This window comes from Schistocerca serialis, chromosome 3, assembly GCF_023864345.2.
Source record: "Schistocerca serialis cubense isolate TAMUIC-IGC-003099 chromosome 3, iqSchSeri2.2, whole genome shotgun sequence".
Lineage (NCBI taxonomy): Eukaryota > Metazoa > Arthropoda > Insecta > Orthoptera > Acrididae > Schistocerca > Schistocerca serialis.
In genome coordinates, this window is record NC_064640.1 from 707367276 (window position 1) to 707387344 (window position 20069).

The 20069-nt window shown below is 37.7% G+C and overlaps 1 long non-coding RNA gene across 2 annotated transcripts; it reads left to right on the top strand.

Annotated features, from left to right (window-relative positions):
• The first annotated feature begins 2167 nt into the window (after positions 1–2167).
• LOC126470576 (uncharacterized) lies at positions 2168–6851 on the top strand. 2 transcript variants are annotated; one of them, XR_007586249.1, is made up of 5 exons: positions 2168–2573; positions 2662–3067; positions 3174–3250; positions 4075–4111; positions 4228–6851. It is a non-coding gene; the product is annotated as an uncharacterized LOC126470576 (long non-coding RNA). The 2 variants fall into 2 exon arrangements; XR_007586248.1 differs by having other exon boundaries at positions 2171–2573; positions 4075–6851.
• Positions 6852–20069: the final 13218 nt, after the last annotated feature.

Here is a 20069-nt window from a genome sequence, read left to right on the forward strand (position 1 = left end):
AGGAGCTACTAACACCGTTCTTTTAAGTGTCATCCACAGTGAATGTGCAAAACAAGAACATTTTTGCAATTTAATTGAAAGTCCTAATTCAGCTTCCTTTTCCAGGCATGTTTATTTTTAAATATTAAAACTGATGAGAGTTTCATTACTAGACCACTAATTTCGAAATCTGGATGACATCATCCCAACACTGTAACAAAATGTGCACCATACACAACAGGTTAAATGCAATCTCTCCTCTCCACAAATGTGCACCTCAGATGTGTTGTATGTCATATAATACTACAGTTAATTTTCCATATATCTGAGCAAAACCAGTTCTTGCGTGTCCAAGTTTATCTCATCTAGGCATTGCACCTTTCCCTTAACTTTAGTGTGTTTTACAATAAAATTTGTATGAAAAGTTTTCTGTGTAAATTACCTATTCTACACCTACAGCTAATGCTTGTATAACCCAGTGTGCCATTCAGATGGTTTACTTGTGTGTCAATATAATTGTCAGGTTTGGTATGAAAGGGTTTCTTGAAATATATTCCCACATAAATTTTTTAGTATCTATTCTCAGTTGCAAAATATATTATGCACTGTCAGTGCCATTTCAAGGCAAAAATTTTAAATCATGCTGGAGAATATACCAATAACACAGTTCCAGCAGACCTCAGAAATTTGATTTTAGTTGCTTCAACCAATGAGAATTACGGACCAAGTCTTGCACTGCCCTGTTCTGTGTATTAACCCGTTGGCTGGCATGAATGTGCCGGTGGTCACAGCAGACTGCTCTGCTGGGGCCAACAGTGATATGGTAACAACCAGGTATCAGCAATTTTACACTTTTATCTTACTGAGGAAAAATATTTACTTATACAGTATTTGATATTCCTTGCCATTTCCAGACTATTTTTGGGTGTGCAGTATTTTTATTTAAATGTCTTACAAAACCAAACGATTAAATGACTACAAAGTTATTCATGAATTCATTTTTAGATACATATTTAACTGTGTAAAGGATAATTCCTGAAACAGTAATTAGCATTCTAGCTGTTCTTTTTAGCCACAACTGTACAGATGGATATACTTCACATTCAAAGTTCCTAAATGCCTGCTTAACACATTGACTACCATGCTACTCACAGCAGAGCAGGACACTTAATGCTGTAGGCTTGACCTGGTGGTGAAACATCCATTACTAGTCATGTCAGGGTCAAGAAATGCAGAAGATAATCTCTCGGGGAGTACTATAATCTAAAAACGTAAAATTATAACTAAAAAGGTCATTTCCAATTATGTCTACCAAGCAAATTATGCTTTCAGTCAGTGATTTCTTTTGCCATAAATGACTAGTGAACGCACATGCCAGAGGATGGTAAATATTCATACTTTGCCTCTGACAAGCAGCAAAGCCATTAGAAACAGCTATGCACATAGTCCAATTTATGTTGAAATTATCACCTGGGTATTTTAATTAAATTTGGTCTACTATAAGCAACATGATAAAGGAATCAAAAGAAACACACACACACTGAATTAATTTCTTTATTAACAATGCTCGGATTTCCACATCACCATAGAGGTACCAAGCTTGATGCGCTACTCATTTTTTTACATGGCGAGTTTCCCCAGTAGGCCTATAAACCATGAAACAGACAAAAAGCTACTTCTCGCTGTCTTCTCTTCTTTGGATTTTCACTTCAGAAACTGAAACATCCATTACAAAAACAGATTACATCACTCACAAATCTGGATTCAGTCATTAAAATTCATACCTATTTTACTGTAAAAAAATATTGACTGTGATGAATGATGTAATTTTGAACATTCAAAAGTTTTCAAATGTGGGGGTTATTGACGTTAGAATACAGTTACTAGACACTTTTTGATCAGGAAAAAGTTACGATGATTGCAACTTAAATACCGAAGCCATTTGTTATGAGAATACGCCATTACCACAAATAATAGATGCATTGAAAGAAACTTTACTGGGTAACATAATGCATCAGAATACTATAGGAAGAAAGAATGAAATTTCTGTAGATTTACCATACACTTTACTTTTCTTGAGCATTATAAGATTACTAACGGAAGTTACTTACCGTCCATTATCTGGAATATAAACTATCCCTTCTCCTCTGCAAATATCTGCTTTTGCAACAAGTATTATCAATTTTTTCCGTGATTGAAAAGCTTTAACGCACACAAATCACAATACCCGCCATTATACACACACACCCACAATGCATTAGCATGTCATGTTCAAAGAATATCCACGTTTCGAAAACTACCAGCGATATTGGCTAGCGTGAGAGACGACGTCATGTCATGATGTGACGTCATGATTCCTCGGGGCCCGCGAGACGCTTCTGTTTTCCAGCGCGAGAAATAAGGCGCTACTGCGCATGCGCGGCTACGATGACGTAGAACTTCCGCGCTTGCTACTTGCGCTGCTCGTACACTTTCTGGCGGCCCATTTTTGGTTGGACTCACGTGAGACGTAGCTCGTAGCTGATTACAGTTGTTACCGTCGACCATGCGCAGCAGCAACAGTAATGTTTTTTCTGGGGACGAGGTGATGCAAAGTAAGATTATTTGTTAATTAGTTGTAAAAAGTGTATGTTAATTATGGGTGAGAATATAGAAACTCTATTATATACTTGTTATTTTCAGACTACGATCTAATGGACGAGTTCTTGGTTTTCCATCCACCCCGTACCCAAGAACAATTTCCTTCATGTCCCACACCGGAACCGTTGTGGGACAAGGAGTCTACATTGAAATTAATTGAATTCTATAGAATTCATCATGAACGGCTCGGTAAGAGCCGTGATCTGAAGAGGAAGCAGCAGTTATGGGACGCGATGTCCACGTATATCACGAAAGCGCTGGGAAAGACGTTCTCGCCGCGCAATGCGAAAACAAATGGCGATATTTGCTACGTTCTTATAAGGGCGTAGTGGACAATAACAAAAAGTCCGGGTAAGAGGTCGGAAAGATTTCGTGTATATGAAGGAAATGGACGAAATCTTCGAAAAAAAGACCAACATTTACCCGGAGATTTTGCTTGATGGTGCAAGTAAGTTACATTCGATACTTCGTACAGTCATCACGTGAATTTCTTCAAGAGACTTGGTTTATAACGATTTTTGATGTACATTAACGCAGTGCTTTATTTTCTTTAGACGTTGTGGCGGAGGCAGCGACCACCGACCAACCAAGCGACCAGGCTGTTCCAGGTCCATCGGGATACTCGACGAAGGTTAGTTTTTTCTAATTCTCACTCTGACTCTGGGAAGTTTAATTCTTTGAGCGAAATATGCCTACTGCTTGCTGAGACTGCATTTTATGACTTTCATAACAAAGCTACTAAAGTATCTTGAAGTGCTTTGCATGGAGTATTTTCCAAGCAAATGATTTCTGATAGTTTCATTCGTACTGTACTAGCTGTTAATTACTAAATGCTAAGAGTCCACGTGGGTGTGAGCATTGCAGTTTCATAGATTTTTGTTGTATATGACCTTCCTATTTTTTTGTATCCTTCAATTTATGGTTTATGTGCGTAAGTAATTTTTCAATTCATCCCCCAAGGTAACTGGAGGTATCAATTTTGTTTTACAAATATCTGTAAATATAAAATGGTTTGATTCATATTTGAAACATCACGGTCCGAAGTTATGCAGTTTGTCAGGTCTCTCAGTGAATATTGTGGGAGTATACTGGATGTTTGTGTTAACGTTTTTCGTTTTCAGTGCATTCGTTGTTAATTTCATTCAAATTTCTTTATATGTTAGTAATCTTCCAAGCAAATATGACCACATTTTGATTTGTACACTATTAGTGGCAATAATTTAATTGGTTAGAGGCACTGTAGTTTCCATTCCTTAATATGCATTTTACCCTCTTTAAGTATTGCAGACATCTCTAATCTACCCCTATTCCTTCTGGAGGTATTTACATTAAACTGGTTTATTAGTTATACTGAAAATTTTTTTCAGTAACAAAATTTGTGCCTAAAAGCATTGCTATTTGACTGTGTTCATTCTCTCTATCCAAGCAAATCTGATTTTACTCTGTATTTTTTAGTGTCTTCTTTCCTGTACTAAATTATTTTCATCGCTGGGTAAGTGCTAACATTACTATGATGTAATACTTCTCTATGCCATACTTATGCATGAGCATTTTAGCAATTTTGGTGCATGAGCATGTAAGCAGTTTTTGTGCATGTTAATATTTAAGGACTCTGCAAGTGCATCCACCCCTCCTCACAAGAAGCTTAAACTGAAGAGTCGCACAGTAAGAGATTTCCAAGAAGAGAGGAGCAATTATTTACAGGAGAGGCTTGAGATGGAGCGGGAAAGACAGGGACAAGAGGGAGAAAGAGAGGCTCCAGTTGAAACGGGAAAGCTTGGAACTGAAACGTGAATGGATGGAAGTTAATCGTTCTTTGCTGAATGCAACGTTGGAGCATAATATGCTCCTCGGGAAGTATTTTGAGGCTCGGATAAGTTCTCTTACAAAATTTCATTTTTAAATCTTTTCTTTACATTGTGCCCTTTCAATTTTTATAATTTATGTATCACAAATATTGCTAATTATATCTTGAACTCTCTGCTAGATACCTAAACTTTAAATAGTGGTTTGTTAGTGATAAGTGTTGGAATTTGATTGGTATTTACCACTTGCTCTATTGCTGATAAAATGCATGGCAGAGGGTGTGTGCCATTTATTAGATTTTCCCATTATGTTCATGTAGAAGTGCCTCTGTGTGAGCTGTATTTGGTCTAATCTAGTCTCGATCCCTACAGGAGTTATATGTAGAAGACTAGTACAGTTATTTAAAGCTGTTTCTTAAATCTTTGTGAGTAGGCTTTCTTGGGACACTGTGACTGTTAGTCTACCAGTTCATTTAAAGCGTCTGTGACACTTTCATGAATCCACCATGTGACCATTTGTTCAGTCTGTATATTCAATATACCTCTTTGTTTGGTTATGAGTCTCTCACACTTAAGCAATAGTCTAGGGATGGTGGCAAAAGTGATTTATAAGCAATCTTCTTTGTAGACTGATTGCATTTCCCTTGTATTCTACAAATAAACCAAAATCTGATTTTTTAAAATGTCTGTCCCCAAATAGATACTTCGGTCAGTTCGGGACTGTGTGACAAGTCATTCTTTCATTGCTCTATTTTTCCTCCAGTATTGTCTCATCGTGTCTTCCCTTCAGAACAGCTCACACTGATCAATGCTTCTGCGTTTGGAATCCTAAATCTGAAACCTTACAGGGGGTGGGGGGAGAGCTACTTTCATTTATAATTAACTGCTAAGATATTGCTTGTTCATTTGTTCCCACATATCTGGAGATAAATTTCTTAGGCTGTTTTCATTTGTCCTGTTTAACTCCAAAAAAAAAAAAAAAAAAAAAAAAAAAAAAAAAAAAAAAAAAAAAAAAAAAAAAAAAAAAAAAATTCATTTACTCATTTTTTTATATTGTCATTTGTTTTAATGCTTTGCATGTTATTGGCCCTAAGAAATTTTAGTCACGCAGTTTCTTCATAGTTTTGTTAGATTACAATTAACTGCTAGGCATTAATTTATAGGTCATTCATAGTGAAGCACAGTTGTTTTAACCCTTGTAAAATTAACTTTGCATTCATTCTGTTCTATTTTGTGTATAAATTTGATATTTTTCTAATTAATTTATTGAAATATCTTCAGAGTTAATTGAACTTTCACCTATTTGACCATCATTAAGTTTTCGATGTAAATTAGCTTTTATTTTCAGAGGTTGTTCTGTGGGATTCAGTGGTTACTGATCAGAGATTTCTAAATATAGTACAGCAGAATTAGGTGCAAATGCGAGGTAATTTAAAGTTCATTATCTTCCCATCCAGATAATCCATGAGACTGATTTACAGCTCCATGACTAATATGCAAATCCCAAACAAGTGCCTGGCAGCTAGTTCATTGAACCACTTCCTCTCCTGTTCCACTCGAAGCAAGTGGGGAAAAATTAACTTCAGTCAATTTGTGTGTGTTCGGATTTATCGTTTTCATTTCTGTGTTGTTGCACATATTTTCACATTTACAGGAGAAAGCTGTCATTTCATGACATCCTCATACCACAAAGTACCTTTAATTGTTGCCACGCAAACTTGCATATGACACACCTCTATTTTGTAATAAAAAATGAGCTGCCTTTAAACCTTTTTGGGGTCTTCAGTCATAAGAATCCCATACTGTGAAGCAGTTCTGTGGCAGAGGATGGACAATTGTACTGTAAGCAACCTCTTTTGTGGTGCTGTTAAATCTTCAGTGTCCTGCCAATCGGATACAGTCTCTCGTTTGCCTCCCCAACATTTTCTCTGTGATCATTAGCTACAATGTTAGGAAGAGTGCCTGGGACTCACAGTTTGGTCATCTTTCCATATGTTTATTATTAAGTACCTAGGACATGTCACCCATAAACTAACTTACATGACTAATTACACTGTTATGGATTTAAATTTACTCACACCAAAATTAGTTGATGCAGTAGTTGTTTGAGTTTATTATAAATGATTTTACGAACCACGTATGCCGTATTGTGTTAATCATTTCTTCAAATTGCATGCTTTGTCCTGTTTCCTTACTAAAGTCCTTATGAGCTCAACATCTTGTCATGCAAATGATAGGGTGTTGGCTCATTGTTTTTACAGGTTGAAGCTGAGGGCATCAGATGTCGCGTCTGTGAAGAGCAACGGAGGAGTAGTGATTATAAACTGTAATTTTGAACTGTGCATTTGGTGATTATAGTTTCAGTGTAATTGTGACTTGTCTTTGTGTTTGTAGTTAAATTGTAATTGGGAACTGTGCATTTGAGTATATTATAAATTTTAATTGTATATTGTAACATCCCACCCTCCTCTGCCATCCTGATCTGGGTCTTCCATGGTTTCCCCAGATAGTGTAAGGCGAATGCCAGGATGGGTCCCTAAGTCCATGGCAGTTGTTCAAATACCCTTTGTATGCTTATTTATAATATTGGAACAATTAAAGTGTTAAAAAAAAATGAAACTCAGCTTTTTTAGTTCCTGTCATTTACCACCACTCAGTGACCTCATTTTATGCTTATAATCAGTATATTTTACAAATCAATGTTAAATGCCTATTTGAATTTGTTTTCCTGGTTTGACAATCAGTTAAACATTTTCTCAAAAGTAGTGTGCAACTTGTTTGGACCATACAAGGAGTGTAACTGATCAGACAGCAACTTGTACCAAACCAAACTCTAGATACCACACCTGCTAAATGACAAACTTTCGGCACTTGACGACTGAAGTGAAGCTTTATATTTACTGTAAATTTGTTTTTTGGTTGACAATTGACTCTTGAGGATTGATACTGCGAAGTAGAAAAGTATTTTGGCCAGATTAAAATTCCAAAGGTCTCAGGTTCAATCCCCAGTCCATTGTAAACTGTAAGGCCTCTTGTCTGTTCAGATGTTGGAGGAAGGCAATGGCATGTCACAAACATTACCATGCCAAGTATAGTATAGTTGTATCCAAAACAATATTCAGATTGACAATTGCTGTTCAGCTAAATGAAGATGTTTAGCAACTGTTCCTGCACATTTTTGTCTTGTTTCCTAGATGGGTACTATGTGCACACAATGCCTGGGCATCACTTTTGAATCTAGGGCAGTTCCATGAGTCTGGCTTTATTTTATCACTTTGATGATAAAGATCTCGAACCATTATACAACAATTTTACTCTATTTCATACATAAACATAATTTTTGTAATAGTGTATTACATTGGTCTCATAACACAATAATTTAGCACACCTATTTCCAGAAAAATTGTTATGGAGAGGAATTAATGGGAAACAAAATGATATAGAAGATACATGCCTTAAAGATTTTACTAACTAGATTTTAAAAATGTAATTTTGGGGGATTTTTTTTGCAGTAAACTACAAAGGAAGTTGTTAATATGAAGGCTATATTTTAATGGCCTAGCCAATCTATCTCAAATTGCAGCACAGCCAACATATACTGAATTATGTGCAATCTCATAAGAGTCAAGGAATGTAAGTCACTCTATTATAATTTTGTCATTCTGGTACTCCATTTCCATCATTCTATTAGAAAATATTGTTAAAACATACTTCTTGTAACTGCCATGAGACTTCTATTTATCTCTTGAATCTGTATTCGCATGTCTATTTTCCATAGGAAAGCAACATTTAGGGTTTTCGAGTAATAGGAGACAGCAATAAAAACGTCAGCCTGGGGACCTTAACAATTAAATAGGTTGAATAACAGCTATTGAAATGTATTGGCTCAAGAAACATAGTTCTTCATAGTTGTTACTATATGCCTTTCCAACGCTTTAAATAATAAAATAGTTTTCAAGGGTAACTAGAAGATGAAAATTTAGGTGAGGTAACATTTGTTCAGTTCCAGCACTTCTCAAAACAAGAATGAAGCTTTGAAGTAAATGTATTTTTTAACAGAACTGGTAATCGCATGGTTTGTCATGGAACAGTCCTCTTAACATTTATAAGGCACGGTAGGTAGTACTGTACCTTGTTGCTGACAAGTGGTTAAAAAAATAGTTTTGCATCAGTCACATATGTTATGTAGCACCATTGAAAGTGAATTGCCTTTGAGAATCCCACACTCACATGAGTGAGCCCAGTTAATGTTTAAGTTGTAGGACAGTTCTTTCTACCAATTTAATATTTGCATGTCGTGTGAAGTGTTGAGCATCAAATGTTGACCTGCAATGGATGTAGTGGCAGTAGACTGGCTATGATGAATGTCACACAAATCTTGGATGGAATGGGTACTATAAATTGAGAAAAAAGTTAATCATTCTCCAACTAACCTCAAGAGAATTACATGGATTGAAAATGTAGTTAAAATGATATATGTGAAAGATTAAGATGTAGGGCGGCTGCACCTTTACAAAACCACCAGGAGGTATTTGTCTTCTATGTATTGTCATCCACATGGAAAGAGTTGCTATTCTGCAGTACCAGGTATGAGTTCACAATCTCAACATCTCAAACATCATGTACTCATGAGTGCACCACTGTAGTATATATTTCAGAGTAGATGTGTGAAATTTCGGTACCCAAGCTAATTTTATTGCATCCTGTCTAAGACAAAAATGTAAAATAAGGGAAAAGCTATTGGCTTAAAATACTTCATATAGTTAAATACAGTGCCATCCCTACAGACAACTGACATGACACACCGAATGTAGATTTACTTGCAGGAACCAAATGTTTGTATTTAAAGCCATGTTTGGGCATTTCAGCAGCCTTGGGATTGTACTGGTATGTTAATGCTGAAAATTTACCTACTTCTGTTGTGAGATGTGTAAATTTTACAGTAACTTTTCCCTCATGTGTTACTGATTTGTTATTGCACTAAACGTATCAAAAAGGTGTAAACCTATTATGATCCAACACACACACACACACACACACACACACACACACACACACACACTAATAGATGTCTAACACATTTCTATACTTTTGATATTCTTTACCTGTTTTACAGCTAAGTTCAGAAACGGATACCAGGAGTGATTTGGATTAGTACCAATTTGGAGAGTGAATACATTACAATGTTGTAAAATCAAAAATGTGGACCACAGACCAAGAGTCGACTTATCACAAATGTGCTGCTAGTGTCCCTGTGTGCTATGAGCAGCTTTGTTGTTGTTGTCATTATGCAGAGTAAACACTGTGAAGCCAAGAAACTGCAACTGGGTATTCATATTCTACTTTAGCAATGAATGTAGCCATGTGGCGAGTTAACAATGACACTTAAGAAAAAATTCAAATCTTACTCTATAATATTAATGTAAATAGTGTCATCTCTAGCCATAAACAAATATGTGAAGCATTCAATAACCATCACTGCAACAGCCCCCTACTCCATTGATCAGACACAAAGTTATCACCAGGGACTCTTGCTCGATCCAGTCTCACTAGCTGATATCTTCAGTATTATAAAACTAAAAACAAATTCTCATATGGTTTTGATGGCAAATGATAATCTGTCTAGAGAAGTGGATCAAAACACCAAAATGCTTTGCACATTCACACTCATATTTCATTCAATTTTGAGGCATCTCAGATCAAGAAATGATCTGTATATAAAGAACAGAGCAGTGTAAGGCACATGGTAGTTTTACATAACCAAGTGACGAAAAACAAGGGGACAGACAAAAATTCAGAGAAAGTAAAAAGCTTCAAGAAATTCTATGTAGCTAAATAATTAGTGAATGAGTAAAATGAGTGTCCTGTAAGTGCTTCTTACAGTAGTGTATTATTTATTAACATAAAATTAAGAACGACATTCAGATTCCAACAACTGTGGTACAACAGCTGTTCACTACATTCTTTGTAAAGAAAATCAATGAAAGTGCTTGGGCTTCCGTGGCCAGCCAGTCAACATAAAAGCTTTCTGGGTATGGTATGGTATCATAATGTATAAAACTACTGCTGCTGGAGAGTAACCAACGTGTTGGCCACGGTTGCAGCAGCCTTCTTATGATGCTGTACCATATCCAGAAAACTTATGTCTAATACCAATGAAAGTTTACTGAAGCATTTCTTTTCAGGCATTGATAATTTATGAATCACTAAGTTTCATCTGAATGCAAACCCACCAAAATTACAAGTCTTCAGTTATGTAAGCAACAAGCCTTTCTCTAGAGATTGCATCACAATGATAAAGGATTTTACATCGTAATACAATGAATGCTCAACATATACATTCAGATTATATAAGGATTATTTGCACAAAGACATTACAATTATACAGTGAAATACAGATTAATCTGTCAATGAACAGTGAAGGACAGCGTAAATACACAGACATTACAATCACACTGAAATATGAATCTGTCAGACAGTGAATTCCATAAAATATACTTCCTTTATATCATCTGAATTATTTGTACTCTTTACATGATCATCACAACAGCAGTGCATTAAATGATATGAAATTATCTGAATAACAAGTAATTATCCAAGTTTATGAAAAAGATGACATTTGTGAAACTGGCAGCAATGCCAATAAATATCGCAGAAAAGTCTGGTACTTATGCACAGTCAGTGCATTTTTTAGTTCTAGTATGACTGTCAAACATCGTTCATGTTTTACAACTGTAGAATGTTTGTGTTCCAAATCAACATTATATAATGGACAGCATAGTATATCAGTTGCATAGTTTCCTTTCCTTTTGGGAATATGAGCGTAATAGCAGTAACGAGTTCATTGCTGAGCGAACGAGAAGACTTCATGGTCAATCACCAAGCACTGTAGATCAGATGTAGAAGGGTAGTTGGTTGCTGTTGTCTTGAATTCGCCTGCCAAAGGTTGATATCAGCAAAATGATCTTCAGGAATGACCAGCAACATCTTGGAACAGCCCATCTAGTACATGAAACATTTTTAAATATATGAACACCACACAAAATCTGAATATACCTGAAAAATTGATGTCGTTAGTAGAGACAGGGGTACTTTTTTATGAAGTCAATGTTCTAACCAAATTAAACTCCTGCTGGACCAGGAGAGCAGAGGAGGGGGGGGGGGGGGGTGATAGGAGATTTGCAGATCACTGTGTGCATATCAACAACTCAACACTTCTGCTTTACAGTATTACTGGTCTTCTTTCATCCTTAAGCGTTTACATTCTACAACAACTTTCCTATGACATTTATATATTCCAGAATTCAAAACCAGAACAGCTGTTGGCATGAGTGACAAAAGTAGATAATTTAAGGTGTTGCATAACAACTCAAATCACTTAAAGGCAAGTCTTCTGGTCCAGGTGGTATACCAGTCATGTTCCTTTCAGAGTATGCAGATACAATAGCACCTTTCTTAGAAATCATATACAACCTCTCACTTGACGGAAGGTCTGTTCCTAAAGACTGGAAAGCAGCACAGGTCACACCAATATTCAAGAAAGAAAATAGGAGTAACTCATTGAATTACCCATATCATTGAACTAAATTTGCAGTTGGATTTTGGAGCATATACTGTACTATAACATGAATCACCTTGCAGAAAATGACAGATACATAACCAACACGGATTCAGAAAACATTCTTCTGCAACACAGGTAGCTCTTTATTCCCATGAAATGATGAGTGCTCTCAACAAGGGATATCAGATAGGTAGGACAGAATGAAGTCAAGTTCTGAGAGAAATAAAGATTGAAACAAACCTTCAGTTTCAGAAAGAAATCTAACAGCATAATCCTGCCACATTGGATCAGCAAACATATCTGTTGGTTAAAAATTTACAGGAATCAGCATAATTTTTTTTCCACCCAATTTCATCGCAATAAATGTGAAATGCTATCTTTAGTGCATCAAAATATTCGAGGGCTTAGAAGTAAAATTGATGAACTACTTATGTGCATTGATGGATTAGTCATTGAACCTAGTTGATATAAACTACCTCTCTGAAAATCATGTGACCACTGGTACAGTAGACATGTTAAACCTTACAGAATTGAAGTTAGCCTCTTACTTCTGTAGACGAAATATGGAGAAAGGAGGAGTTGCGACAGTTTTAAATTTAAGAAACTTGACATTAATAAATTTTTCTAGAGTAGCACTTAGAAGCATGTGCAACAGAGATACAATTTCGTAATAGGTCCTGTATAAAGTAACCCTATACAGAGCACCTTCAGGAAATTTCTACCTGTTTTTAAATGGTCTTCAAGCTTTATTATCTCATCTAAAAAATAATAATAATAATAAAATGAATTTTACAAGCCATATTCAGCCAGAAAATCATAGGCAAAATTGTCCAAAAATTCAGAGTTTTAATAACTCAGCGACTGAAGGTATGATGAATGTGAAACTTGGTATCTCGTAGCCTAACAATGTAAGGTTCTCAAATATACAGTTTCATTTACGTATCATTTTTCCAATGCTGAATAAATTAAGTGAAAAGTTGAAGATTTTGTAAGGAGGTCAGAATGTAATGTTTTGGACCTGAATTTGCAAAAAACTGTGTTCTATAAAACTTATTTCATTATCCAATGTGGGCTATCAATGCTAGATAAATTAAATCAAAGTTGGACGCAGGAAATGCAATGTGAAAAAAATGTAAACTTCGGATTCTTATATCTCCGAGTACACACATGTTGAACATGAAAATTAATACACAATAGATCACTAGCACAAATATGTGGAATGCAACATTTCATTCATCTACTACTTTCCAATGGTCTGAAAATAGGACTCATTTGACAATTCATTTACCAACACAGTTTTTATTAAAGCCAAAAAACTAGTCTCATTCTAGACATGTTTGAAGGAGCCCCCTCCCCTGATTCATGGGTTTAATTTCAAATATGTGATAACAATGCTACACAAATTTGGGGCAAAGTAACTGGAAAAATCGCACTATGAATAAAGTCTTAACTTCAGTTTTTGATATTTTGTTGATTAACGGCTGGATAAACATGAAGCTGTGGACAACAACAACTTGTGAACATAAAGTTTTCCAATATAAAATGTCATTCATGTACTACTACCCACATTTCTACAAAACCAATTCAAACTTAATTTTTGTAAAAATTACAAAAATAGATCACATTCAATTAGCTTCCAGAAAATTTGTTTTCCACACCGGTTTTCGAACTAATCACAGTCAGAAAGAGCATGCTTTCAAGCAGCCAGAAAATCATGCTCGATTTTTCAATGTATGCTAACAATACCTGAAAATGAGCAACAAATTTGAGAGTTGTACGTCGTTTTTATTTTTAAGTTGATAAGTAACAGCTCACAATATAGCGCTGGTCCATGGTGAGGCTTTCACTACCATTTCAGGAATATGAATCAGCAAACTCATCACCATAGGGGTCATGCCCAATAGCTGTGCAGTACCAGCCATGGGTGTGTTTCTTCATCCACATTCCCTAGCCTGTAATCTGCTTTCTTAATTTAGGTTCCAAAGCCGTATGGTACCTGCCTATTTACAAAACCATTTGCTGAGTACCTGAAATCCTCTGTTCATTGTCTGAAGACTACTGATTATTTACTTCAGCCGTTTCCATGGTAGACAGCATGTGAGATATGATCACGGCATTATCTCTAAACAATGTCATCATGGACCAATGCAATACAGTGAGATATCACTCGTCAATGAGACACAGCAGAGCATGGTCAACAGGTTGTTGAAATCTAGCCTGCTATTTGGGTTCATTCCCTCAAATTTGTCCATAATTTTCTAAAAGCAAGTTGAATGTGACTTATTTTAATTTTTAGAAAAATTAAGTTTGAACTATAGTCATGGGTGATTGGAATTCGAGAGTAGGAAAAGGGAGAGAAGGAAACATAGTACGTGAATATGGATTGGGGCTAAGAATTGAAAGAGGAAGCCGCCTGGTAGAATTTTGCGCAGAGCATAACTTAATCACAGCTAACACTTGGTTCAAAATTCATGAAAGAAGGTTGTATACATGGAAGAACCCTGGAGATACTAGAAGATATCAGATAGATTATATAATGGTAAGACAGAGATTTAGGAACCAGGTTTTAAATTGTAAGACATTTCCAGGGGCAGATGTGGACTCCGATCTATTGGTTATGAACTGTAGATTAAAACTCAAGAAACTACAAAAAGGTGGGATTTGAGGAGATGGGACCTGGATAAACCGACTAAACCAGAGGTTGTAGAGAGTTTCAGGAAGAGCATAAAGGAACAATTGACAAGAATGGGGGAAAGATTAACGGTAGAAGAAGAATGGATAGCTTTGAGGGATGAAGTGGTGAAGGCAGCAGAGGATCAAATAGGTAAAAAGACAAGGGCTAGTAGAAATCCTCGGGTGACAGAAGAAATACTGAATTTCATTGATGAAAGGAGAAACTATAAAAATGCAGTAAATGAAGCAGGCAAAAAGGAATACAAACGTCTCAAAAATGAGATCGACAGGTAAGATAGCTACTGCCTACAGGAAAATTAAGGAGACCTTTGGAGAAAAGAGAACCACTTGTATGAATATCAAGAGCTCAGATGGAAACCCAGTTCTAAGCAAAGAAGGGAAAGCAGAAAGGTGGAAGGACTATATAGAGGGACTATACAAGGGCGATGTTCTTGAGGACAATATTATGGAAATGGAAGAGGATGTAGATGAAGATGAAAGGGGAGATAAGATACTGCGTGAAGACATTGATAGAGCACTGAAAGACCTAAGTCGAAACAAGGCCACGGGAGTAGACAACATTCCATTAGAACTACTGACAGCCTTGGGAGAGCCAGTCCTGACAAAACTCTACCATCTGGTGAACAAAATGTATGAGACAGGCGAAATACCCTCAGACGTCTAGAAGAATATAATAATTCCCATCCCAAAGAAATCAGGTGTTGACAGATGTGAAAATGACCAAACTGTCAGTTTAATAAGTCACGGCTGCAAAATACTGACGCGAATTCTGTACAGACAACAAATGGAAAAACTGGTAAGGAAGATCAGTTTGGATTCTGTAGAAATATGGGAACACGTGAGGCAATACTGACCCTACGACTTATCTTAGAAGCTAGATTAAAAAAAGCCAAACCTACGTTCCTAGCATTTGTAGACATAGAGAAAGGTTTTGACCATGTTGACTGGAATAATCTCTTTCAAATTGTGAAGGTGGCAGGGGTAAAATACAGGGAGCGAAAGGCTTTTTACCATTTGTAAAGAAACCAGGTGGAAGTTATAAGAGTCAAGGGACATGAAAGGGAAGCAGTGGTTGGGAAGGGAGTGAGACAGGGTTGTAGCCTCTCCCCGTGTTATTCAATCTGTATATTGAGGAAGCAGTAAAGGAAACAAAAGAAAAATTCGGAGTAGGTATTAAAATCCATGGAGAAGAAATAAAAACTTTAAGGTTCGCCAATGACATTGTAGTTCTGTCAGAGACAGCAAAGGACTTGGAAGAGCAGCTGAACGGAATGGACAGTGTCTTGAAAGGAGGTTATAAGATGAACATCAACAAAAGCAAAACGAGGATAATGGAATGTAGTCGAATTAAGTCAGGCGATGCTGAGGGAATTAGATTAGGAAATGAGACACTTGAAGTAGTAAATGAGTTTTGCTATTTGGGGGGCAAAGTAACTGATAATGGTCGAAGTAGAGAGGATATAAAATGTAGACTGGCAATGGCAAGGAAAGCGTTTCTGAAGAAGAGAAATTTGTTAACATCGAGTATAGATTTAAATGTCAGGAATTCGTTTGTGAAAGTATTTGTATGGAGCGTAGCCATGTATGGAAGTGAAACATGGACGATAAATAGTTTGGACAAGAAGAGAAGACTTTGAAATGTGGTGCTACAGAAGAATGCTGAAGATTAGATGGGTAGATCATGTAACTAATGAGGAAGTATTGAATAGGATTGGGGAGAAGAGGAGCTTGTGGCACAACTTGACAAGAAGAAGGGATCAGTTGGTAGGACATGTTCTGAGGCATCAAGGGATCAGCAATTTAGTATTGGAGGGCAGCGTGGAAGGTAAAAATTGTAGAGGGAGACCAAGAGATGAATACACTAAACAGATTCAGAAGGATGTAGGCTGCAGTACGTATTGGGAGATGATGAAGCTTGCACAGGATAGGGTAGCATGGAGAGCTGCATCAAACCCTTCTCTGGACTGAAGGCCACAACATCAAGTTTGAACTGATGTTTTAGAAATTTCGAAAGAAGTATGTGAATGATATTTTACACTGGGTAACCCTACATTGCAAAGTTGTTGAGTCTAAAGTTTCATGTTTTATGATTACTTTAATCAGTAACCTATAAGAAGCCAAAGATAAAACTTTATTCACAGCATGGTTTTTCTGGCTACTTTGCCTCAATTTACGGAGCAGTATTAGGCCTGGATGAAAATTAATCCCACTGTCTGGGGGCAGGGGGGGCTTAAAAGACATTGGTTAGAAGGACATTAGTTTTGACACTTTAATAGAAAATTGTATTTATAAATGAAGTGTGGAATGTATCCCATTTTAATCATCATCATCTTGTGGATGAATTTGTACATCATTAGACAAAAGTAACCGAAATTTTGTATCCCAAATCATCCTGATTCTGATCTATTGGATGTTAAAAGTTTCATGATCAGCACGTGTTTACTCTATGAGATGTAAAAATTCAAAGTTTATATTTCTTCCGTGCCACAATTTGCATGTCCATGATTCAAATTACACTCCTGAAAATGGAAAAAAGAACACATTGACACCGGTGTGTCAGACCCACCATACTTGCTCCGGACACTGCGAGAGGGCTGTACAAGCAATGATCACACGCATGGCACAGCGGACACACCAGGAACCGCGGTGTTGGCCGTCGAATGGCGCTAGCTGCGCAGCATTTGTGCACCGCCGCCGTCAGTGTCAGCCAGTTTGCTGTGGCATACGGAGCTCCATTGCAGTCTTTAACACTGGTAGCATGCTGCGACAGCGTGGACATGAACCGTATGTGCAGTTGACGGACTTTGAACGAGGGCGTATAGTGGGCATGCGGGAGGCCGGGAGGACGCACCGCCGAATTGCTCAACACGTGGGGCGTGAGGTCTCCACAGTACATCGATGTTGTCGCCAGTGGTCTGCGGAAGGTGCACGTGCCCGTCGACCTGGGACCGGACCGCAGCGACGCACGGATGCACGCCAAGACCATAGGATCCTATGCAGTGCCGTAGGGGACCGCACCGCCACTTCCCAGCAAATTAGGGACACTGTTGCTCCTGGGGTATCGGCGAGGACCATTCGCAACCGTCTCCATGAGGCTGGGCTACGGTCCTGCACACCGTTAGGCCATCTTCCGCTCACGCCCCAACATCGTGCAGCCCGCCTCCAGTGGTGTCGCGACAGGTGTGAATGGAGGGACGAATGGAGACATGTCGTCTTCAGCGATGAGAGTCGCTTCTGCCTTGGTGCCAATGATGGTCGTATGCGTGTTTGGCACCGTGCAGGTGAGCGCCACAATCAGGACTGCATACGACCGAGGCACACAGGGCCAACACCCGGCATCATGGTGTGGGGAGCGATCTCCTACACTGGCCGTACACCACTGGTGATCGTCGAGGGGACACTGAATAGTGCACGGTACATCCAAACCATCATCGAACCCATCGTTCTACCATTCCTAGACCGGCAAGGGAACTTGCTGTTCCAACAGGACAATGCACGTCCGCTTGTATCCCGTGCCACCCAACGTGCTCTAGAAGGTGTAAGTCAACTACCCTGGCCAGCAAGATCTCCAGATCTGTCCCCCATTGAGCATGTTTGGGACTGGATGAAGCATCATCTCACGCGGTCTGCACGTCCAGCACGAACGCTGGTCCAACTGAGGCGCCAGGTGGAAATGGCATGGCAAGCCGTTCCACAGGACTACATCCAGCATCTCTACGATCGTCTCCATGGGAGAATAGCAGCCTGCATTGCTGCGAAAGGTGGATATACACTGTACTAGTGCCGACATTGTGCATGCTCTGTTGCCTGTGTCTATGTGCCTGTGGTTCTGTCAGTGTGATCATGTGATGTATCTGACCCCAGGAATGTGTCAATAAAGTTTCCCCTTCCTGGGACAATGAATTCACGGTGTTCTTATTTCAATTTCCAGGAGTGTATTTAGCATTGATAGCTCACATTGGGTAAGCAAAAACTTTTTTGGTCTTTTTTTTTGTTAAAACAATGGTGTTTTAACGAGTCCAGTTTGGAAAGAGTAATAGAACTGTTCTTTTGCAAAATCAGGTCAAAAAGACCACATTTTTCACCTACTTACCAAATCTACTTTCCATTTAATTTATTCCATACTGGAAAGTGGTACAAAAACAAAACTTTATACCTGACAACCTTGTGTTATTGGATTACATACCAAGTTTCATGTTCATCATACCTTTAGTCCCTGAGATATATATATATATATAAAGCCAAACTCTGAAATTTTCTGGGCAATTTTGCCTACAATTTTCTGGCTGAATATGATTTGTAAAATTCTTTTCATTATTGTTCTTATGAGAATGCATAAAGTGGTACAAGATGGCCTAATTTCATTTCATCAACAAAATTTTGCCGAAGGTAACATCTCAAATTCACCAGAAATTTACATTCACTCTGCACATGGAGTAAAGCGAGCGGCTGTATCTCTGCCATTATTGCTGTGACAAATGTTAAACTTTATCAGTGTTCATGGGAGACATGTGAATGTTCAATAAAATTTCAGTGAAATCTGTGATAGACAAGCAGGAAAAGGTTCTGAAATTAATGGAATGACCTACTATATAGTAGTTTATTGTAAAGTTGAAGCAGAGACAGACATTGTTCTTATTACTGACAGTTAATCTGCACATCCAAACGCAACATAATTTGCTCTTTCCCTTGCAAACTGCCTGAGTCACCTACACTTCTGGACCTCAGCATAATTCACCCCATGAAAGCAAGAGTATGGCTGCTGGGCAGAGATCCATTTCATTCCTCAAAAGAAAGACAGACCTGAAAAATTAACATTATACAGTCCACACACGTTACTGCGTGGAATGCTTTGACTCAACAAATGGCATTGACCTGTTTCTCTTGAAGACTACACGTCCAATAAGTTCTGCTGTAACCGTGCATGGACTTGATACTGTTACCAGCTATTTTTACTTATTTCGGTCAGTTTTTGCAGCATTACGTGAGTACATAGACTCTATAGCTCTGAAAAATAACTTGTCCAAAAGCCAGAAAAGTTCTCTTGTTAATATGCTTTACATGTCTCAGCATGTGTAATACTATGAGTTACCTTGACTCCTTAATTCATTTTCATTCAAGTGCGAATGTTTGTCATTTAGCAGGTGTGGTATCTAGAGTTTGGTTTGGTACAAGTTGCTGTCTGATCAGTTACACTCCTTGTATGGTGCACACTACTTTTGAGAAAATGTTTAACTGATTGTCAAACCAGGAAAACAAATGCAAATAGGCATTTAACATTGATTTGTAAAATATACTGATTATAAGCATAAAATGAGGTCACTGAGTGGTGGTAAATGACAGGAATTAAAAAAGCTGAGTTTCATTTTTTTTAACACTTTAATTGTTCC